The 25,515-nt window shown below is 37.7% G+C and overlaps 1 protein-coding gene across 1 annotated transcript in view; it reads right to left on the bottom strand.

Annotated features, from left to right (window-relative positions):
- Positions 1 to 25,515, bottom strand: part of TNFSF18 (TNF superfamily member 18) — a 121,646-nt gene that overhangs the window by 92,565 nt on the left and 3,566 nt on the right. The gene's annotated exons all lie outside the window — the stretch shown is intronic.

Here is a 25,515-nt window from a genome sequence, read left to right as displayed (position 1 = left end):
ATTTTTGCTTTTGTTTTCTTTGCTTTGGAGAACAGATCCCCAAAAAATATTGCTATGATTTATGACAAAGAATGTTCCTCCTGTGTTTTATTCTAGGAGTTTTATGGCTTTCAGTCTTAAATTTAGGTCTTTAATTCATTTGGAGTTTATTTTTGTCTATGGTGTGAGAAAGTGTTCTAATCTCATTCTTTTGCATGTAGCTGTTCAGTTTTCCCAGCACCACTTATTGAAGAGACTATCTTTTCCTCATTGTATATTCTTGCCTCCTTTGTTGTAGATTAATTGACCATAAGTGTGTGGGTTTATTTCTGGGCATTCTATCCTGTTCCATTGATCTATGTGTCTGTTTTTGTGTCACTAACATACTGTTTTGATTACTGTAGCTTTGTAGTATAGTTTGAAGCAAGGGATTACAATACCTTCAGCTTTGTTCTTTTTTCTCAACATTGCTTTGGCTATTTGGGGTCGTCTGTGCTTCCATACAAATTTTAAGATTATTTGCTTTAGTTCTGTGAAAAACATCATGGGTATTTTGAAAGGGATTGCATTACCTCTGTAGATTGCTTTAGTTCTATGGACATTTCAACAATATTAATTCTTCCAATCCATGAATGTGGGATATCTTTCCATTTATTTGTACAGTCTTCAATTTCCTTCATCAATGTCATAATTTTCAGAGTACAGGTCTTTCACCCCCTCAATTAAATTTATTTCTAAGTATTTTATTCTTTTTGATTTGATTGTGAAAGGGATTATTTTCTTGATTTAAGAAAATTTTCTTGATTTAGTACTCTGAAAATACTAATTCAAAAAGATATACACACTCCCATGTTCACAGCAAAATTATTTACAGTAGCCAAGATATGGAAACACCTAAGTATCCACTGACAGTCAATGGATAAAAAAGATGTGGTGTACATACACAATATAATATTGATCAACCATAAAAAAAGAATGAAATTTTGCCATTTGCAACAACATGGGTGGAGCTGAAGGGTATTATGCTTAGTGAAATAAGTCAGGCAGAGAAAGACAAATACTGTATGCTTTCACTTATATGTGGAATCTAAAAAATAAAACAAATGAACAAATATAACAAAACAAAAACAGACTAACAGATACAGAGAACAAACTAGTGGTCACCAGAGGGGAAAGGATGGGGGGAAGAGCAAAATAGGTGAATGGGATTAAGAAATATAAAATAAATAAGTTACCAAGATGTAATGTACAGCACAGGGAATATAGTCAATATTTTATAATAACTTTGTATGAAGTATATTCTATAAGAAATCAAATAACTATTGAACAGCTGAAACTAATAAAATATTGTAAGTCAACTATACTCCAACAGAAAAAGACAAGAAAAGCAGAGACTTGACATATTTGGGGAGGGGGAAAGGGATGTGTGCTGTCAGTCAAGAAGTATTTCTTGAGCATAAATTTCACACTCAACAATGGCATAAGAAGTTTGTAATCAAATTGGGGAAACAACTCACAAGAGCACCATTTCCAGACATGTCTCTGAGCTTTGACATGACTGACTACTTTCTCCTTCCTTAAACACTCTTACTCTGGCTTCTCTGTCCTACTTTCCATCTCTCTGTTTCATCTTCTTTAGTATTTATGGTGTGCTCCTCTTTCCTAGCCCAACCCTAAAATATTGGCATTCATTGACATTTGGTCTATGGTCCTTTTCTCTTCTCTTGTGGCCACTCTAAGTAGGTTATCTTATCTCCAAGGGCATCAACTACCACCTACTTGATGATGAATCCCAACTCTGTGTCTCAAGACAGATATCACTGGAGCTCCAAATACACATATCCAACTTCCTGCTGGTCATCTGCATTTGGAAATCTTATTAATCAGTATGTCCAAAATTGAATTCGTTAGATGTCCATCCAACTATTTCCTTCCTTTTGGATTCTTTATCCTAGTGAATTAATCACTCCACACCCAATCCATTCAGTAGCCAATTCTTTACGCCTCTTTCTTCCTCACTGCCTCCCACCTCTCCATTCACATCTTGAATAACTCTTGAATCCATCCCACTTTTCTTTGGCCCCACGGTCACTACTCAAATTACTACAGCAGTAACCTCCAGTCTTTCTTTCTGGCAATTTATTCTCCACACTGCAGCCACCAAGATCTCCCATAAAGATAAAAGAAAGAGAGAGAGGGGAAGGAAGAAAAGGAAAGAAAAGAGGGAAGGAGGAAGAGAAGGAGGGAGGAAGGGAGAGAGAGACAGGGAGGGAAGAAACTTCAATTACGATAGTCCTACCATAAAACTTTTTATGTATCTTCACTGCCTTCAGATAAATTCTGATTTCTTAGTCTGACTGCCAAGACTTTGCTCACTTTTACTCATCTCTTGCCACTTTCTTTAACAATCTTTAATTTCTAATAACACAAAACTAACTTTGGATTTTTTTTTAACGGGTATTCTTTCACCCCTGGGCTTTGGATTAGGCCGTTTGGCTTGGAACACTTTTAGCATTCTTTCCATCCCCTTCACCTGGCTCATTCTTACTTATCCTCAAGATGTCAGTATAGAGTTATTACCTCTGCTGGTCATCTCCTCCAAGACCCCTATAATCTAGGTTAGATGCCCATCCTATGTGTTCCAATGCACTTTGTATTCTTCCTCTGGAACTATATGGAAAGAAGCACCACCTATATAAAACAAGAATTGACTGCAGCAACCTTAATACACTAGGGCAGTGGTACAATTCATAATAGGTGAGGTAGCTTTTGTCAAAGAAAATGTTTTGAAATCTCTTGGCTGTGAAGCATGCTCTCTGTCCACCCATCTACCACCCCAAATTGTTAGGTCTCTTTGAGGAGAGAGCTAACACAGAGAGCCAAATTGCACTTCATAGGAAACCCAACAGGATTTTAGGGTTTAGAGACTGCCACTCTACACAAAATATTTTGAAAAAGCAAGAGACTAGAGCATCTGGCTGCAAATTGGAGCTAAGCATTCCCTGGGCCTTCAAAAATCAACTGGTGGACTTTTGAGACCACATCTAACATTCGGTTAAGTTGATACCTGCACTGAGCTGTTATATACAGACTCCTTTCATTAATTCCCAAACTTTTAGTAAAACTCTGCTGCAAATTCTTTTTAATATTTATTTTATTTAGTTAGTTAAGTTTGGGGGGGGCTGTGTTGGGTCTTTGTTGCAGCATGCGGGCTTCTCTCTAGTTGTGGTGTGTGGACTTTTCTTCTCTCACAGCAATCAGAGAAGAAAAAGAAATTAAAGGAATCCAAATCAGAAAAGAAGAAGTAAAACCATCACTGTTTGCACATGACATGATACTATACATAAAAAATCCTACAGATGCCACCAGAAAACTACTAGAGCTAATCAATGAATTTGGCAAAGTAGCAGGATACAAAATTAATGCACAGAAATCTCTTGCATTCCTATATACTGATGAAAAATCTGAAAGAGAAATTAAGGAAACACACCCATTTACCACTGCAACAAAAAGAATAAAATACCTAGGAATAAACCTACCTAAGGAGGCAAAAGACCCGTATGCAGAAAACTGTAAGACACTGATAAAACAAATCAAAGATGACACAAACAGATGGAGAGATATACCATGTTCTTGGATTGGAAGAATCAACATTGTGAAAATGACTATACTACCCAAAGCAATCTACAGATTCAATGCAATCCCTTTCAAATTACTAATGGCATTTTCCTCAGAACTAGAACAAAAAATGTCACAATTTGTATGGAAACACAAAAGACCCCGTATAGCCAAAGCAATCTTGAGAAAGAAAAATGGAGCTGGAAGAATCACGCTCCCTGACTTCAGACTATACTACAAAACTACAGTAATCAAGATAGTATGGCACTGGCACAAAAACAGAAATATAGATCAATGGAACAGGATAGAAAGCCCAGAGATAAACCCATGCACCTATGGTCACCTTATCTTTGATAAAGGAGGCAAGAATATACAATGGAGAAAAGACAGCCTCTTCAATAAGTGGTGCTGGGAGAACTGGACAACTACATGTAAAAGAATGAAATTAGAACTCTTCCTAACACCATACACAAAAAGAAACTCAAAATGAATTAAAGACCTAAATGTAAGGCCAGACTCTATAAAACTCTTAGAGGAAAACAAGGCAAAACACTCTATGACATAAATCACAGCAAGATCCTTTTTGATCTACCTCCTAAAAAAATGGAAATAAAAACAAAAATAAACAAATGGGACCTAATGAAACTTAAAAATTTTTGCACAGCAAAGGAAACCATAAACAAGACAAAAAGACCACCCTCAGAATGGGAGAAAATATTTGCAAACGAATCAACTGACAAGGGATTAATCTCCAAAATATACAAACAGCTCAGGCAACTCAATATCAAAAAAACAAACAACCCAATCAAAAAATGGGTGGAATACTTCCTCATAAATGTTGGATATTGTTATAACCCATATGTACTTTACTCATAAGAATAATAGGACTTTGGTATAGAGGGAAGAAAGTCAGAAATGGGGAGGGAGAGCATATGGGAATTCATTTCATTACAGGGTGGGAACTAAGGAGAGTACTGAGCAAACCAAATCATAGTTGAAGAGGGTATGGCAGACTCACTTGATTTGTTCTGCCAACATTATCTAAGTCTAAGCTAGTGGACTGAAGCAGAGCAGCAGGGATTTCAGATGGTGGTATTCTTATAGTCAGGCCAGTGGTAGCACCAGGATTTGATTGCAGCATTTTCCAGTTTAAAGCAAAATCCAGCTAACAGCATTAAAGGTCAGGGTCCAATACCTACGAAGTCATGTGTACCAGTTATCATAACTTATTTAATGGACAAAAACTACTTTTTTTCATTTTGATAAATTAACCAGTTTAAAGTTAAATGTTACTCTATTAAATCTAGCTTCTCATTAAAACTTTTATAAACTTTAGCTAGTTATTGAGGTATTATTCCAGTTATCAACTTATGAGCTCTTTGTATAATATAGTCAGCCTTTTTATATTTGCTGAAAATATTTTCCCAGTCTTTTATTTAAATATATAAGTATATTATTTGCAACATGGAGAATCTGTATGTATACATTAAGTTAATGTTTCTTCTTTAATATATTGATCCCTTCAAGAAGTATTGCTTACAATGTACATCCACTTGTTGATATGATAGAGTATCTTGCAGTAGACCAGCATTGCTGTTGAGAACAACGGAAGGAGATTTTTAAAATGCACATGACTTCTGTATATTTTCTGCTCAATTTTCCGGTAAACCTAAAACTTCTCTAAAAAATAAAGTCTGTTAATTTAAAAAAATGTGTTTAAAAAAAATGGGTGGAAAACCTAAATAGACATTTCTCCAAAGACATACAGATGGCCAACAAACACATGAAAAGATGGTCAACATCACTAATCATTAGAGAAATGCAAATCAAATCCACAGTGAGGTTATCACCTCACACCAGTTAGAATGGGCATCATCAAAAAATCTACAAACAATAAATGCTGGAGAGGGTGTGGAGAAAAGGGAACCCTCCTGCACTGTTGGTGGGAATGTAAATGTTACAGCCACTATGGAGAATGTATGGAGATTCCTTTAAAAACCAAAAATAGAACTACCATATGACCCAGCAATCCCACTACTGGGCGTATACCCTGAGAAAACCATAATCCACAAAGATACATATACCACAATATTCACTGCAGCACTGTTTACAATAGTCAGGACATGGAAACAACTTAAATGTCCATTGACAGATGAATGGATAAAGAAGATGTGGCACATATATACAATGGAATATTACTCAGCCATAAAAAGAAACGAAATTGAGTTATTTGTAGTGAGGTGGATGGACCTAGAGTCTGTCATACAGAGTGAAGTAAGTCAGAAAGAAAAAAACAAATATTGTATGTTAACTCATATATATGGAATCTAGAAAAATGGTACTGATGAACCTAGTGGTAGGGCAGGAATAAAGATGCAGACGTTGAGAATGGACTTGAGGACATGGGGGTGGGGAAGGGAAGCTGGGACGTAGTGAGAGAGTAGCACTGACATATTTACACTACCAAATGTAAAATAGGTAGCTAGTGGGAAGCAGCCGCATAGCACAGGGAATCAGCTCGGTGCTTTGTGACGACCTAGAGGGGTGGGATAGGGAGGGTGGGAGGGAGGCTCAAGAGGGAGGGGATATGGGGATATATGTATACGTATAGCTGATTCACTTTGTTATACAGCAGAAACTAACACACCATTGTAAAGCAATTATACTCCATAAAGATGTATTTAAAAAAATGGAAATGTAGGGTCTTAAATATTTCAAATATGCTAATGTAACTGAGAATCTCTGAAAAGAAATGTGACTAACAGATGAACCAGGCAAGAATATGACTCCAAGGCAGTGCTGTGCCTAAATAGGAGGGCATTTCAGAATTGGGTTTCCTACACTGTGGGGAAGCATGGAAAGAACAATGTATTAATTGAGAGTGGAAGGGCTGAGGGGAGAGGCTGCTTGTTGACCCAGCAGGAGAGTCAGGGAAGGAACGAAAACAAGATTCCTCATGATAGAGCCAAACTAGCTGTGTCGTGTGACTGTGACTGTGACCTATCTTTGATTATAACTTAGAATCCTTTCATGCAATATTTTGCAGAGACTGTGTTCCTTGGAATATGATGAAGGAAAAGCCTATTGCGGAAAAAGAATGGAGACTGGTCAAGACTTAAGAAACGCACCCTCCCCTGCTTTTTATTAACTCTTCAGGTGGTAGCTGTGGAACACTGACCAAGAGCTGAGACCAGAAAAGAGACCATCGGAAAGAAATTTTAGTCACTATACAAGCAGGAGAGTATGTGGGTGTACCGCAGTCTGGGAGAAGAAACAAAAATGCTGTGGAACTAGAAGACAGGCCAAGGAAGGGCAACCCTACTTGCTCCCATCTTTCCTTTCCAGGCCATAAATTTTTCTCTGAAGGGTGTGAGAAAGAGGCAAGAGCTGAAGTTTTTCTATTAACAATTCAGACCCAGAATTTCACTTCTAGTTTGATGTTTGTTGGTGAAGGAGCATCCTCTGCACCATTCAGTTGACCACAACACATATTTATTGTCACCCTTTTATGTGCTAGGTACTGGAGATACAACAAAATATTAGGGGTCCCATGTTTTTGAAGTCTACTGTCGATCAGGGACTCTCTGCTTAAAGAAAGTCGGTGATTAAAACTTCTTGGTTTTGTTTTTCTTGGAGTGCTCCACAATGTAATAGGTCCCTAGTAATAGGGAAATTTTTTTCAAAGAAACCCTGATCTAGCTGCTGGGATCACTGCATTCTAACCCCTGTGGAATTAGTTAACTACTCAGATAGTTTGTCAGTTGAGAATGCTTTTCTTTGGGCAGGGGAAGTGCTACAGGTCAGTGCAATGTTGTTAGATGATAGTTCCAAGACCTGGGGTTCAGGAGTAAGTTCAAAACCATTCAAATGGAGTTATGGCCTGAATTTGTGAAAATGGTTTTTTCTCCACCCTGTGACCTTCTGATTACTTTTTATCATCATTATTATTGGGTTTTTTTTTTTTTATGACAGTAAGCGTGTTGCTTCACCCTACGGTGTACCTTTATCTTATTAAATGACAAACTGTTGGAGAGAAACTTAAACTCACATAGAGGCTAAAAAAGAAATTTGAAGGGTTACCATCAAAGAGGCTTTTGGGGTTGAAAGTGAGTCTGTTGAAAGTTTGCTTTCCCTGCTGCTTCCTCCCTGCTTCCTTTCTTGGAGTGTCAGGAGCTCTAATCTCAAGCAAAGGAACAACTATCACTTCATTTTTAAGATAGCTGTGTTCTCTATAGAACTCTAGGGGTCCCCTCCTTTGTCCATGGTGAGCCCACCGATACTTTCCCAGACTCATCTCAAAGCACAACCTGTGAAGCTTTCCCAAACACCTCCCAAAAGAACCAGTTATTCTAATGTACCAGTTGTTCACACCATTACTATACCATTTGTCATGCTGAACTGGAATTGTCTATGCACTTTCTCTCTCTTATTAAAGTGTGAGCCCTCCAGGGAAAGAGACTTGTCTGATTTCCTTTCGAGAACTTCCCTCTTCTCCCTCATAGAACATAACAGAAGTTTGGTAAATTTTGTAGAATAAATAAAGGAACAAATGATAATGTTTTACTTAGATATAGTACTTTACAGTTTTACTTACAATAATAATATATATTTGGATGGCACTTTAAGAGCTTACAGAATGAGCTACATATTCTATTAGATTTAGATACATATTCTATTTGATTCTCAAAATATTATAAGGTAAAGCAGATATTATTAGCACCTAACTTTTACAGCTGCCAACATTCAGAGTACGAGACTTCTCCACTTCACCCAAAACTAGTACGAGAAGGAATGGGGACATAAACCCAGATTCTGATTTCAAATTTCAAATATAGGACTGATTTCAAATATAGGACTCAAGCCATCACATTTGGCACTCTGAGATAAGAGGGAATATTTGAATAAGGGGAATTTACTCTGAGACTCATTCCAGAATAGAAATGACTGATTTCAATCTGGACCCACAGAAGGTGGTCTTAACACCTCCCGGAAAGATAAGGCAGCTCCTTTTTGTTTTGTTAAAGCATTTTAGAATTTTGAAGTTAAAGATTTTTGAGCAGCTGTATCTGAGGCAACAAAGGAAAGGCCTGTGAAGAAGAAAAAGGAGATAGAGAAATATAACCCAGAATACCCTTAGAAGGCTTTGGATGAAGGAGGTATTTGATAGTGATTAAAGGCAATGAGACAATTAGGCAAGGAAAAAAAAATAAAAGGCATCCAAATTGGAAAGGAAGAAGTTAAATTATCTCTGTTCAAAGATGAGACTATCTTACATATAGAAAATTCTAAAGACACACACACGCACACACACACATAACTGTTAGAGCTAATAAATAAATTCAGGAAAGCTCCAGGATACAAATTCGACACACAAAAATCAGTTATAATTTTATACACTAATAATGAATAACCCAAAAAGGAAATTAACAGTTCCATTTACAATAGCATCAAAATGTTTTTAAAAATCTACAAATGAATTTAACTAAGGAGGCAAAAGATTTGTACATTAAATACTATAAAACATTACTGAAAGAAGGTAAAGAATACACAAATGGAAAGACATCCCATGTTTATGAATTAGAAGACTTAATTTTCTTAATGACAATACTACTTTCTTAATGACAATACTACTCAAAATGACCTACAGATTCAATGCAATCCCTATCAAAATCCCAATGGTGCTTTTACAGGAAGAGAAAAACCCATCTTAAAATTAATATGGAATCTCAAGGGACTCAGAATAACCAAAACAATTTTGAAAATAAAGAACAAAGTTGAAGAACACATATTCCCTGATTTCAAAACTTACTGCAAAAGAATAATCATCAAAATTGTATGGTACTAGCAGAAGGACAGAAATGTAGACAAATGGAACAAAATAGAGAGTCCAAAAATAAACCTTTGCACAGTCTTTTGAATTTTAACAAGGTTGCCAAGACCATTCAATGGGAAAAGGACAGCATTTTCAATGAATGGTGCTAGGCAAGTTAGATATCCACATGCAAAACAAGGAAGTTGGATTCTTACCTTATAACATGTACAAAAATTAACTCAAATGAATCAAACACCTAAACATAAGAAATAAAACCCTTAGAAAAAAACATAGGGGAAAATCTTCTTGACACTGAATTTAGCAATGATTTCTTGGATATGACACCAAAAGCCCAGACAAGAAAAAAAAAAAAAAAAAGATAAACTGGTCTTCATCAAAATTATAAACTGTTCTGTTTCAAAGGACGCTGTCAATGAAGTGAAAAGGTAACCCATGGCATAGGAGAAAATATTTGCAGAGTATATACCTAATAAAGGATCAATATTCAGAATATATAAAGAATTCCTATGGTCTAACAGCAAAAAACAAACAACCCAGTCCAAAAATGGGCAAAGGACTTAAATGGACATTTCTCCAAAGAGGATATACAAATGGCCAATACGCACATGAAAAGACATTCAACATCACTAGCCATTAGGGAAATGTAAATCAAAACAATGAGGTACCACTACACACCCATTAGGATACCTATTATCCAACAAAGGGGGAGGAGAATAAAAAGTATTGGCAAGTGTTTGGATGCATCCTACAGCCCTACAAGCCCTGTACGTGCCCATCCTTGTGACCGAAGAAAGAGCTCAGAGTTAGCAAAAGAGACATTAATGGTTTAATGGATAGATGGAGCTTACATGTCTGAAGCAAGGTCCTGGAGCAACACCCCACTGTGTGTGGCAGGTGGCAGGGACAGGACATGGCAGCAGTCTTTGCTCTCAGGGGCAGGGGGAGGTTACCAGTTATAGGGTGAATTGACATCAGATTGGTTCACTGGTTACCAGAGAAACCAGCAGAGGGGCATGCCCCTCACAACCTCTTTGATAAGCTATCCTGGTACCTAAAGTTAAACCAATCATTAGCTGGGGTCTGGGGCAAGTATGTAGGAAGGTTAGTCAGGTGAGTAGCATGTAAATGAAGTAGGCACTGGTTGAGCAGGGGATGTACAGAGAGCAAGAGAATAGCCATCTTGGATGGCCTGATCATACAGCAAGGATGTGGAGGAGTAGGAACCCTTGTTCCTTGAGAATGTAAAATGGTGCAGCTGCTGTGGAAAACAGTTTGGCAGTTCCTCAAAAAGTTAACCATAGAATTACCAGATTATCCAACAATTCCACTTCTAGATATATACCCCAAAGAATTGAAAGCAGGTATTCAAACAGATACTTGTACACCAGTTTTCATGGCAGCATTATTCACAATGGCCAGAAAACGGAAACAACTCAAATGTCCATCAGCAGATGCATGGATAGGTATATACACACAATAGAATATTATTTAGCCTTAAAAAGGGATGAAATTCCAATATGTGCTAAAATATGGATGAACCTTGAAAATATTATGCTCATTGAAATAAAGACACAAAAGGCTACATACTTATTGTTTGATTCCACTTATGCAAAACTGAACTTTATTAGAGAAAATAATGTAAGTGTAAAGAAGATTTTTTAATAGGAATTAATAGTAAAGTTATGACTTTTAATATTGCCTTTGAGGATAATTTTTTTATCTCCAAAATTTGCTCTAGCCTTAGTTTTATCCAGTCCAACCTACTGTTGTACTTGAATTTCTAGTAGTTTACTGTCACTTGAATACATTTCTTAAGAGGGGATTTGTAATTCCTTCATAATTTCCCAGTAGTTAAATTTCCCAGTAGTTTCCCAGTAGGAAATTTACAATTCCTTACACTCAGATTTCTCAGATGATATCTTAATTTCATACACATGTCCCTCCTCCTCTATAGTACCCTAATTAATTGCATTTGGTTTTCTCAACTTGTTCATAATTGAAAAGATCTGGAAACTGGGTCACCTAAAACATGTTTACAAATATTTTAATTGCTCATCTCTTTTGTTTTCTTTCCCATCCTCACTTTTAATCAGGCCATCCTGTCATACTCCTTAAGGATAAAGGTTTAATTCCCATTACATTTTGATAACACCAAGGACTAAAACCACAGTTTGTGTACAATTCAGGATGCTTGCATATGCTGCTTTTCCCCCTTGACTGTCTTATAGCATTTCTATTAGAAGGTTGGTATATATAAATGCAGACCCCTATTTAACAAAATGTATTCCACAGAATGTTAATGGATATTTCTTGAAAAAAATTATTCTGTGATCAAATAAGTTGAGAAAAACTTAATTAAAAATACTAAATTAAAATAGATTTTTTTCTGTACAACATTAAAATGCAAACCCCATCAGATGAAGAATTGTGTCTTTGTTCTCTGTTGTGTCTCCAGTGCCAAGAACAGTGCCTGACACTTAGGAGGCATTGAATGAATATTTGTTGAGTGAGTGTGAATAACTTTTCAGAGCCTTTAATTACCTCATGCCCATTCAATTTCCAAGAAAAGAACGTTGTACATAGATGTCCAAACATTTTTGGCTGTTGATCTCTTTTTTTCCCCAAAACACTTAGCAAAGCTGGTGTTCCTCTGCACACATTTAGAAAAATACTATTGAAAGGCCTCCTAAATCAATTATTTGTGCCTCTTTGTTATAATTCTTATAAAATATTTTTATGGAGAAGAAATTAAAAATTTCTTAACCATTAATAATATTTGTCTTTCTGGCCAAATAAAATGACAAGTGTAAAAGTACTTTGACATATGAAATGTCACCTGTAGGCCATAAGATTTAGTTTAAGTTTAAAATTAGTGCTTGGAAATATAAAAATCTGAATAAATCTAGGCTTCTAAATAGATATTACCAAGGGAATTACCTAGTCTATTAGTGACTTTCCCGAAACACCTGGTTAACAGAGCCATGCTCTCTGAGTTGATGAGCTTGAGATTTCATGCCTCCCCCCAAAAAACCTGTCACATTTTTTGTGGCACCCCTATATCTCTTTTTTAAAAAATAACTTTATTGATATGTAAGTCACACACCATAAAATTCACTCATTTAAAGTATGCAGCGCTGCGGTTTTTAGTATATTCACAGAATTTTGCAACCACCTCCAAAATCTCGTTTTACAACATTTTCATCCTACCACACCAGAGTAGACACTCCAGAACACCTGCCTTGTACATCCTATTTTCTGAAACTCTGAACTAGGTCAAACCACCAATGTGCCAAGAAATGAGCAAGAACAAGAATACCCTTGAAAGGACTGATAAAAGTGAACTTTTACCTCATGCCCACTTCACCTGACCAATTAATAAAGTACATATCCAGCTTTACCTCATCTTTTACCAATGAAGACTTCACTTGATCAATTACCTCATCTTGCACCAATTAACCCTTTTTAAAAACAACTTATCTTCCTCTCTTTTCCCCTTAAAAACCCTGAGCCCCTCTCCTGTAATCAGGATACTATTTGGATTTCTACCTAAATCTGTGTACCCCAAACTGCAGTTCTTCGATCCCAAATCAACATTTAACCTCTTGAACTGGATTCTTGTTTTTTATAGGTTGACATCACATAAATGGTATCTACAATATCTGGTCTTTTGTGATTACCTCTTTCACTTAGTGTTTATTCAAGGTTCATCTACTTTATAACATGTATCAATACTTCTTTTTCTGGCTGAATATATTACACTGGATGGATATACCACCTTTGTTTATCCATTCATCAGCTGATGAACATTTGAGTTGTTTCCACTTTTTGGCTATTATGAGCATTCATGAACGCATTTTTGTGAGGACATGTCTTCATTTCTCTTGGGTATATACCTAAGAATAAAATTGCTGGCTTGTATTGTAACTCTGATTAATAATGTGAGGAACTACCAAATTGTTTTCCAAAGTGGGTGCAACATTTTACATTCCTGTAAGCAATATATGAGGGTTCTAATTTCTCCATATCCTTGTTAATACTTGTTATTGTTTGTTTGTTTTTTTATTTCACCATCCTAGTGGGTGTGAAGTGATTACAGCTTTGATTGACATTTACCTAATGACTAATAATGTCAAGCATCTTTTCATATTCTTGTTGGCTATTAGTATATTTTTATTGAAGACATGTCTATCCAAATTCTGTGCTCTTTAATTGGCTTATTTGTGTTTTTATTATTGAGTTGTAAGGTTTATTAAAAATATATTCTGGGGCTTCCCTGGTGGCGCAGTGGTTGAGAGTCCGCCTGCCGATGCAGGGGGCACGGGTTTGGGCCCCAGTCCGGGAGGATCCCACATGCCGCGGAGCGGCTGGGCCCGTGAGCCATGGCCGCTGAGCCTGTGCGTCTGGAGCCTGTGCTCCGCAACGGGAGAGGCCACAACAGTGAGAGGCCCACGTACAGCAAAAAAAAAAAAAAAATATATATATATATATATATATATATATGTATATATATTCTGGATACAAATCCTTTAGCAGAGATATAAATTACAAATATTTTCTTTCAGTCTGTGGGTTGTCTTCATTCTCTTGATAGTGTCCTTTGAAGTAAATGTTTTAATTTTAATGAAATCCCATTTATCCTCTTTGTTCTTTTGTCACTTGTACTTTTGGTGTCATATCTAAGAAAGTGTTGTCTAACCCAAGGTCACAGAATTACTCCTAAGTTTTCTTCTGTAAGCTTTATAGTTTTAGCTCATATTTAAGTCTATGATCCATTCTGAGTTCATTTTTGTATACAATGTGAGGTAGGGGTCAAACTTAATACTTTTCCATGTGAATATTCAGATGTCCCAGTACCATTTATTGATAAGATTATATTTTCCCATTGAATTATTTTGGCACCCTTATTAAAAATCAACTGACCATAAATATAAGAGTTAATATCTGGACTCTCACTTATATTCTATTGACCTATATTTCTATTCTTATTCCAGTACTACACTATCTTGATTACTGTAGCTTTGTAGTAAGCTTTGAAATAGTGAAGTATGAGTTTTCCAATTTTGTTCTTTTCTTCCAAGGTTCTTTTGGCAATATATCCCTTTTATTACTATACTTTTTTTTGTTTATTATACTAACAAAATGTTAGTATCAGCTTGCCAATTTCTGCAAAGGGGAATCTGGAATTTTTACAGGGATTGTAATGAATCTGTGGATCAATACAAAGAGTATTGCCATTATAATACTATTAACTCTGCCAATGCATGAACACAGGATGTCCTTCCATTTACTTAAATCATTTTTTTTGACAGTGTTTTGTAGTGTTCTGTGTACAAGTCTTGTACTTCTTATATTTCCTTTGTTAAATTTATTCCTGGTCTTTTAAATCTATTTATTTATTTATTTATTTTTGCCTGCGTTGGGTCTTCATTGCTGCATGTGGGCTTTCTCTAGTTGCAGCAAGTGGGGGCTACTCTTCTTTGCGGTGCATGGGTTTCTCATTGCAGTGGCTTCTCTTGTTGCAGAGCACAGGCTCTAGGTGCACAGGCTTCAGCAGTTGTGGCACAAAGGCTCAGTAGTTGTGGCTCACGGACTCTAGATCTCAGGCTCAGTAGTGGTGGCACACAGGCTTAGTTGCTCTGAAGCATGTGGGATCTTCCCAGACCATGGCTCAAACCCATGTCCCCTGCATTGGCAGGCAGATTCTTAACCACTGCACCACCAGGGAAGTCCCTGTATTTGCCTTTAAATCATACAAAAGAATAAAACAGTTAGAAACAAAAATATGTTTATATTGTCTTTTATATTTAGCTATGTATTTACCTTTTCCAGTGCTCTTTATTTCTTTGTATGGGTTTGAGTTACCATCTAGTGTCCTTTTATTTCAGCCTGAAGGGCTTCCTTTAGTACTGCTTATTAAATAACTCTGCTAGTGACAAATTGTCTCAGAGTTTGTTTACCTGGGAATATCTTAATTTCTCCTTCATTTTTGAAGGATAGTTTTGCTGGATATAGAATTCTTGGTTGACAATCCATTTCTTTCAGTATTTTGAATATGTCATCTCATCTCATCGTCTGACCTCCATGGTTTCTAATGAGGATCCTTTGTATGTGATGAGTCACCTCTCTTGCTGCTTTCAATATTGTCTTCTTGTCTTTGGCTTTCTAAAGTTTCATTATGATGAGTCTTTGTGTAGATCATTTAGAGTTTATCTTACAGTTCACTGAGCTTCTAGGATGTGTAGAATAATGTTTTTCATCAAATTTTGGAAGTTTGGGGCCATTATTTCTTCAAATATTCTTTCTGCCCCTTTATCTCTTTTCTCCTCCTGAGACATTCATTTTGCGTATGTTCATATGCTTGATTGTATGCACAGGTCTCTAAGGTGCTGTTCATTTGTCTTCATTCTTTTTTTTTTTTTTTTCTATTCCTAGGACTGGATAATTTCAATTCACCTATCTTCAAGTTGACATTCTTTCTTCTGCAAGCTCAGATTTGTTTTTAACACCTCTACTAAACTTTTCTTATTTTTGTGATTGTACTTCTCAACTCCAGAAGGTCTACTGAGGTTTATTTTGATTATTTTTCTTTTTATTTATATTGTCTAATTGGTAAGATATCATTGTCATGCTTTCCTTTAATTCTTTTGTTATTTCAACATATTTGTAATACTTGGTTTAAATTCTTTGGCTACTAAGTTCACTATCAGCTCCCCCTCAGGGACATTTTCTTTGGCTCCCTTTGTTTTTATCCACGTATGTGTCATATTTTTATTTTCCTTTGCATGTGTCATAATTCTTTTGAAATTGGATACTTTAGATAGTATATTGAATAATATAACAACTATGGTATCAGATCACCCTCCTCTCCAAAGTTTCTTATTGTTGTCGGTATTCTGAAATATATGGCCAATGAGTTCTCTCCTAGGCTTTTTTTAAAGTTCTTGTTTTTATTTTTAATCTGAGTTCCTAGGGGTCATCCTTGTGGCCAGCCAATGATCTATGGAAGATTTCCTTAAATGCTTTGTCTACATGTCTTTCACCCTTTGCCAAAGGGATCTGTGTGCAAAGGCATGCCTTCAAATTTCAGGCAATTTATGAAGCAGTCTTAGCTTTCACTTCTTGCTTGGGCAATGTCAATGTCAGCCAAATGTGGACTGGAATGGCTGAAGCCTTCTCCTTTTCAGGTCAAGTCCTGCACACACACACACTGCCTTCTAGATCCTCAGAAATATGTCAGGGCTTTCTGAAGTTCCTTAGTTCTAGTTACCTAGCTCCAAGACTTCCTTTAAATTTTTTGGTCATACTCTTTTTTGCCTCAACTGAAATCACAGCCTTAGACCAACCGCTATGATGTTGCCAGCAGATTACTATTATTTCAGGTAATATTCTGGGGATAGAGCTTTCAGTTGTTGTTGAGCTAGCTCTGAGTCAAAACAAATAGCCCCAACACCCTGGGAATGAAAATTTTCCAGGTAGCTGCAAATACAGACAAAATATCAATGGTACTATACAGATGGGTATTTTAATCAAGTTCCAGAATTGGTCATCCCTCTCCATTGGCTGCAAGACTGCTGGCTTGTCATGACTACCCCACTACCTGGCTAGAGACGAAAGGGGGATGGGAATAGCCCATGTTAAAATGACATAGATACTGCTACCTTACAGAAGTTTAGTTTCTCTTGCATAGACAATTTTCAATTTGTTCTGTGGTTTTGGTTAATTTCTAAAGTCGTGAAATGATTTTAGTTGTTTTGCCTGTATTTTCTGTTTTTGTGAGAAAGGAGTTTAACCATCTCACTCTGCCATTCCACAACACTTACTTTAAGTGTTACTTTTTTATCCTGGCTGTGCCTGTGTAATTAGAATAATATGTGTGGGTGTTAAATCAATGTCCATTTGTACTCCATCAAGAGTCAGACCTGGCCAACTCAGAGTTTAGAGTTTCTTTTCAAATTATAGTTTCTCCCACAATATGGAAGTACTTCTCTTCTCTTAAGAAGGAAACAGGAGAATATTATGTAAGAGAAGTCTATGCCAGGAAGGAGAAGTAGATCAATTGCCCCTTCTATCCTGGTAGATTATGGGAAAGAAAAGAGAGTTGACTAAGTACTATGGAAAGATCTTTCATTTCTTCATTTCCCCCACTCAGGATGAACCCCAAGGAAAGGGACCCAGTGGAAAGATCCAGGTGCACATGCCTGAAGATCCTGAAGGAGGGTGCCCAGAAAGATTGTCTTAAAGTATCTCTCCTTCTTTCCGTATATGGTACTCAAACATGTGACCAGATGTTGAGGTGCTGATTGGAGCAGCATACTGGCTAAGAACCAGGGTCTGAGTGAAGTGGTTGCCACATTTAAAATACCATATAAATGCCCTAGACTGTGAGTTCTAGTCACAGATGCTTGCATATCCTCCAAAACGTCAAATAAAACCAGCTGTACCGGAAAGGCTGAGTGGCTGCCTCATGGCAGGACCCAGAAGAGACCAATAAGATTCTAGAGAATGCTACATGAGTTCCAATCATTTGTCTTCTGTGTTGCCATGAGGTTGTCCTTGGAAAAAAAGCAAGGGATAGAGGCAGGAGTAGAGATGGGGAGAGGAAATCTGAAAAGCATTTATCCAAAAGAGACTGAGTCACTGAAAATACACTGTTCAAACTAGTATAGCCTGCGATGCAAGAAATAGGAAGTTGAAAGTCTCTGCCTTCCCCTCCCAAGGGGATGTGAGGAGATTGTAAAGAAGATCAGCCATGTACTAGAAAATAAAGAAGCTAATTTTCTTTGTACATCTAAGTATAGTACAAGTTCACATGTGACCCAATTGCATCTTTTTACTTTTTCCCAGTCAGACAGAAGAAGTATGCTCTCCTCTCCTTTCTCTTTTCCTCTCTGGTACACCCCACAGAAGTGCTAGGGCTATGGTCAACCTGACAGAAGCAAATTTCTGTGCTTGTTCTCACTGTTAGGAATCTCCATGTAAGGTCATAGAGGACTCCAATGCTTCAAGTTCCCCTGCCTTGAACGCCCCCTACCTCTTCCCCTTCTCCATATGACTGGCTGCCTGTCCTTAGTAAATCAGCTTGCACATGTGTCTCCTACTCCCCATCTTGAGTCAAACACCAGTTCTCTGGGCTCCCACAGCACCCTGCCCACCTCCATCTTCCTCCCTCCTACAATATTTCATGTGTTCACTTACTTCTCTTCTTTCCCTACTGGACTGTGAGCTTCTGGATGCCTGTTCTATGTTTTATTTGCCTTTTCTCAGTACCTAATCTAGTAACTGGAAAACAGAAGATATTAATTCTGGCATTGGGTGTTTATTACTTTTGATTCTGTGTCTCAAATTTTACTACTTTGTACTTTTTGTTCACTCAAATTATTGAGCACCTACCACAGGTCTAGTACTAAATAAAACCCAGCCCTTAAAGTTGAGGTGCTTATAATTCTGTGGGGCAGATAAATACACTGAAATACAATGTGTTGAGTATTTTAAGGAAAAAAAGTGTTGTTAAGCAGAATAGACAAAGCCCTTTCATGAGAAATCAAGGTAGATTTCATATGGGATGATATGTTTTATTTGAATCTCAAAGAATGAGTAAAATTCTGCAAGAAAAGTATAGGTGACACAGAGGGGTGGTCACTGACAGTATGTGAAAAGCAAGGAAAGATAATTCACGTTCACATGTTTAACATTTATTATTCCACCCAAGAGTTGAAATGATGGATATAGGTTGACTAAAAGTGTTAACCATATTTAGTGGGTGGAATCTGGGAGCTAGTTGAATCACAATCCCATGTCTTAGACCTGAGCTTTCAGCACCAACTTAATTTCTAAGTAAAACTACAGACTTCATCATTATATTTAGATTGGCAATGGCTTTCATTCATCTATGCCATCATAAGGTAGGAAAGGATTTTCAGTGTCATCTCTTCCAGTTTCCCTGACAATGTGGAATCCTTCCTGGAGTATCCACGTCAGGAGTTCAACCAATAGTGTGGCCCATGTTCTGGCAATGTTTCCTCTCAAGTAAAATGCTAAAGAGGACAGGTACTGCTTGATCCTAAATGTCTTCTTTACTCAAAACCTTAATCTGTTTGAAGATTATATCTGAAGCATATCTGGATTTCCTAACACTTGCTCTGGCTTGAGGAAATGAATAATAGGGGAGAGAGAAATTATGATTTTCAGTGTGTGAAACTCTTGAATACTTATGTGCACTACATCAGAACAATATCTTGCTCTCTCTTTCTCTCTCTCTGTGTCTCTGTGTAGACTATACTTGGCTCTTTCTCTTTATCGGGTTGAGTAAATCTGTCTCTTACATGCTTTGATATGTCTGTCAATAAGATCTCATTATAGATACTTAATGAATATTTAACTATAAACGTAAAACATAGACAATAGCAATATAGAATGTGGACGTCAAAAAGTATTTGAACAGATAAAGATACCTACAGTGAAGGCAAAATAATATAAACAATACAAGAAGAATACCATAAATGTAACTTTATAAAGAGATGCTATAGGTGACTAGGTGCCAAATGAATGCTAAAGAAAATAGGTGCTTTAAAGATCAGAGACAAAGGAAGTTATCAGAGGTCTGTATGAGCTCAGGAGAATATCCCAGAAGTGAGGTGGGGTGTGGGGATTGTGGGCTTGAGCTGAGAACAGGAGAATAGGTGGGGTGAGTAGTTATCTTTGGGGAGAGAAAAGGGGATGTGATTAGGAAAGGGCATGAAGAGGACTTCTGGTGAGCCAGCAATGTTCTAGTTTTTGAGTGAAGTGGTAATTACACTTGTGTTCATTTGTTTTATGAAGTTTTCTGTATGTGTTAAATTCCACCATAAAGTAGTTTAGAGAAAAGATTCATGGATGGAAAAGGCTCTGTTAATTAAAAATAAAGGGCTCCTGAAGCCTCCACTATGACACTGGGAGGTCAAAGATGAGTAAGATATAGTCATGGCTCTCTGGAAGCTCCCGTTCTACACACAGGGAGGAGAGGCGGTGACTGGAGATGAGTCCAGAAAGGTAGCCAGGAACAAGGTCATGGACACTTTGTACACAATGCTAAGGCACTTCAACTTTCTCCAATAAATAACGAGAACCCACAAACGGTTTTAGGCAGATTTATGCAATGAGATTTTCATTTTAGAAAGCTAACTCTAGTCATAACATAACATATGGAATGGAAATGAGATAAAACTCAGGGCCAGTATCTCTGATAAAGTCTTATATTGTTTTCACTTTCTCAGATACACGTTTTCCTTTCCTAACAGCTTTGAACTTCTGAACAGCTGTGTCACAATCTTATATTTTCCAGAAGAGTGTACACAGTCCTTGCCAGTCACAATAAATACAATTTAGCTGCTTTAATCCTTTTTGTTAGAGTAGAAGGAGGAAAATAGAAATATTAGTTGAATAAATGAATGGGCCAAAAATAGAAATATTAGTTGAATAAATGAATGGACCAATGAATTATCTTAATGTCTTTGGCCTCCTAAAACCTATTGAGTTGTGTCGAATTTTATCAGCAACATCTGGTTAGTTCCTAAATTTTTATTTTTCTCCTGATTGCATTTATCCCACCTCTATCTCATTAAATCCCTTTCACCATACCAGGAAATTTCTTTTTAATTTATTTATTATTTTTGGCGGCGCGCAGGCTTTCTCTAACTGCAGCGAGTGGGGGCTACTCTTTGTCGTGGCGAGAGGGCTTCTCATTGCGGTGACTTCTCTTGTTACGGAGCACAGGCTCTAGGCATGCGGGCTTCAGTAGTTGTGGCACGTGGGCTCAGCAGTTGTGGCTCAAGGGCTCTAGAGTGCAGGCTCAGTAGTTGTGGTGCATGGGCTTCGTTGCTCCGTGGCATGTGGGATCTTCCCAGACCAGGGCTCAAACCCATATCCCCTGCATTGGCAGGCGGATTCTTAACCACTGCGCCACCAGGGAAGCCCCATACCAGGAAAATTTAAAGAGGTATTTATAGTAAATAAGCCCCCAGCTGGTATATATCTCTATAAAAATATAATTTTAATTATATTATTTTATATTATAAAAATATATTTAGGGCTCCCCTGGTGGCACAGTGGTTGAGAGTCTGCCTGCCGATGCAGGGGACACGGGTTCGTGTCCCAGTCCGGGAAGATCCCACATGCTGCAGAGCGGCTAGGCCAGTGAGCCATGGCCGCTGAGCCTGCGCGTCCAGAGCCTGTGCTCCGCAACGGGAGAGGCCACAACAATGAGAGGCCCACGTACCGCAAAAAAAAAAAAAAAAAAAAAATATATATATATATATATAGTTACATTTATATTTATTAATATATTTAAATATACACTTACATATTTAGTATATTTAAATTTTGTATTTAAAAATATATTTAAATATAAGTTTAAAGGGGGCCATAGCTCTAAGATTTTCTTGTAAGCATTGTGGGTGCTTGTTTACAAGGTTGCATTCAAGGGTCACTGCCCAGAACCCAGATTTCAGGAAATACTGATGGGAAAGAATGAGAAAAAGAGCAAAGGATCAGCAATCATGTCATTGGTGTCAACAGTTCCTCAACTTAATAACACTTGCATCATGTCTGTAGGAGAATCTGAGCTATTTTCAGAATTTTGTTTCCCATGTTCTGACAAGAACCCTTCCCTTTTCTTTTTTTATCAAGGGTGGGTTTTTTTTTTTCTTTTAAGTCAATGGTTTTGAGTGGAAAATGCCCTAGAGCAGTAAGAGGAGGAAGGAAGCTCCAGAAAACCTCAGTGATGAGAACAAGGAGCCCCAGTTTTTACAAGAATATTGTGTGGCTCTGTGCATGTGTGTGCATGTTTTTGAGGTTGGAGTGGAAAAATGAGAGGGTGGAGTACAGAGGACTTTATCCTCTGCTAATTCTCAACACACCCAGGATAGGGGAAAACTTCAGGAAGGACCTAAGAAAACATGGAAGGTCAGATACAAGCTGAGGTCCAATTTGAAAATCTATATAAGACCCCTTTAGCTTAAACCAGCAAGAAAGTAAAGGTCAGCCAGTGGTCAGGTTTGAAAGTCTCTATCCACCTCTGACAGTAGACTTTAGGATGGAAATCACCAGGCCTTTATCCAGAAAGAAGAGAAGCATAGCCTACAGGGAGAAAATCCTTCTAAGCAGATGTCTACTCCTAACAGTTTCAAGTCCAGGTGTGAAAAAATAAATCAAGACTTATGTACCACATTCTACATATTTGAAAGTTCTAAGTCAAAGTAAGAGGCTGTTAAATCAAATATTTTATATCATCTTACATGGATTATAATAGTTTGGAAAACCAAGTTCAAATTCCAAATTTTCACATTCTGCTCAGAGTTCTGTTCTTGAACGTGGTAGCATGACAGAGCTGGTCCCTGGACCCCCAGCCCACAGTCTGCTTCCCCTTTCCACCTCTGGATCTGTTCTGTAATGTGATGAGCCATGAACACATGTGAGTACCCCAGCCTGCCTGTCCAAGCTCTGTCTCTATCCCTACAAATAGCAATTCTGTGGCTAGCCCACGGGCCTAGGCTTGGGTCATCCCTTGGATGAATTTTACAGAGAGAAAGAGGGAGAAAGAGGGTGAGCTCATGGGCCACAGTACAAGGTACTGTGCCTGGGAAGAGAAGAGTCAGGGGAGAGTGGGTGCCCAAAGCAAGCTACATTTTAACTTAATTTAGGGTAACTATACTTTCTCTGATTCAGCATCAGATTTTACACTTGACCAGCAGGATAAAACCAGAGGAAATCTAGGAAACAACCAACCAGTTGTTTTTAGTAAGGACAAGCCAAGCTCATTAAAAGAGTTGAAAGAACTTTAACACAGGAACCCAGAATACTGAATTGTGGTCCCATGTCTATCACTCACCAACAGGTCCACCTCCCAAATTTGTGGGGCCATGGGAAAGAGTACAAATGGTCTTCCTCATATCATACACCTAGCTATGTGAAAGTTAAAATCAAGTCTCAAACTGTTAAATAAAATATGCCCTGTCCTATTACTCTGACAAATATGCCTTCATAATGATCTGGAAGACCAGGTACAAATTCAGAATTCTTAGCCTCTTCGAACTTGGTATGGAAGATTGCTGCACCCCTACCCTTGCTCTTCCAGCCCTTGGCTCCTTCCTACACACTGAGGGATCTCACACCTTAACTTACACATCCAAGGTATGTCCACAGCACTCCCCACTCCCTACCCTTTCCATCCTTGATGTAGACTGCTGCCCTGATAACTCGGAGGCCTAAAGAAGGGCACAACACAGGCGTGGTTCACTCACTAGACGACTGGCCCAGGGAAAAGCCCAAGCAAGTAAGCCTGGAAGCAGGTAAATATGGTATAGTCCACAGGCTCCATGTAGGCATATCCACTTGGACCTGCCAGCTCCTTACCAGGGAAGGGGGCAGCCAAGGAAAGGCTAGCATGTGGCCCATGGGCTGCCAGTACTACTACACATGCACTTGGCCCCAGGAACAACCTGCCCCTTATGGCCCTTGTCAGGCATCTGAACTCTATCATTGACCCCAAGGAGAAGAATCTGAATGAGATGTTGTTTTGTGAGCCACTATGATTCAGGCTTCACAGCCTTCTCATACCCTGAAAATTCATCCAGCGGGGACAGGAAACTGGGAGCTGAAAAACTTGACCAATTCAGACCACCTGCTGAGGCAGCAGCTGTCAGCTATTGAGGAGACGTTCTTCGAGATCTCAGGGCTGGAGTTCTCTTAGGCCTTATCTTAGGGCAAGAAGTTATAGCTGTGGCATTTAATAGCAAGTGGTGAAGATGAAAGAAAATTTCCCAGCTTCTATTAGTAAAAAACAAATTTTGTGTTGGTAAAAGAATAGATAAATAGATCAATGGAACATAATAGAGAACTCAGAAATAGACCACATAATACAGTCAACTGATTTCTGACAAAGGCAAAGGCAGTACAATGGAGCAAAGATAGTCTTTTCAGCAAATGGTGCTGGAAGATCTCGACATCACATGTCAAAAAACAAAAGAATCTAAACACATACATTACACCCTTCACAAAAGTTAACTCAAAATGGACCACAGATCTAAATGCAAAAGGAAAAACTATAAAACTCCTAGAAGATAACATAGGAGAAAACACAGCAGAAATGACCTCAAGTTTGGTGATAACTTTTTAGATACCACACCAAAGGCAGGATCCAGGAATGAATTGATAAACTGGACTTCATTAAAATTAAAATTTTCTGCTCTGTGAAAGATACTGTCAAGAGAATGGGGGTGATTATGATGTCTCAATGCAAACTCATCAATTATAACAAATGTATCACTCTAGAGGGCATTGTTAATAATGGGGGAGGCTATGCATAGGTGGGGGTAGAGAGAATATAGGAATATATAGAAATCTCCTTTCAAGCATGCCGTGAACCTAAAACTGCTCTAAAAAGTAACGTCCATATTTTAAAAAGTATCTAGGCAAAACAGAAACCAAAAAAAAAATTTTTTTTGATCAGTCATAAAAGATTGAATTATCTTTCTATTCTCTCTATAGAGAGTATTACCAATAATACTTATCAGTAAGAGGTGATAGAGTATGCAGTCATAAATGTAGGGATAATTATGGTAGAGGAATGTAAGACAGACACTGTTTCAAACTTATTTTTAAAGAGATATTGTTATAGACTGATTTGTGTCCCCTTAAAATTCACATGTTGAAATCCTAAGCTTCAATGTGATGGTATTAGGAGGTGAGGACTTTGGGAGGTGATTAGGTCATGAGAGTGAAGCCCTCATGAATGGAATTAGTGCCCTAATAAAAGAGACCCCCAAAGAGCTCCCTCACCCCTTCTACCATGCGAAGACACAGTGAGAAAACAGCTGTCTGTGCACCAGAAGTCCACACCAAACATGGAATCTGCCAGTGCCTCAATCTTGAACCTCCCAGCCTTCAAAAGTGTAAGAAATAAATTTCTGATGTTTATAAGCCACCCAGTCTATGGTTTTCTGTTAGAGACGTCTGAATAGACTAAGGCAGAAATCCAGGAACTAAAAAAAAAAATAAAAAAAATTTTAAATAAATAAAAACAAAACAAAACGCAGTACCCCACCCACTCC

The sequence above is a fragment of the Delphinapterus leucas genome, chromosome 1 (assembly GCF_059928025.1).
Source record: "Delphinapterus leucas isolate spDelLeu-1000000601 "Yukka" chromosome 1, BTC_Dleu_Yukka2, whole genome shotgun sequence".
Classification (NCBI taxonomy): Eukaryota; Metazoa; Chordata; class Mammalia; order Artiodactyla; family Monodontidae; genus Delphinapterus; species Delphinapterus leucas.
This window is presented reverse-complemented; position numbering and strand designations above follow the sequence as displayed.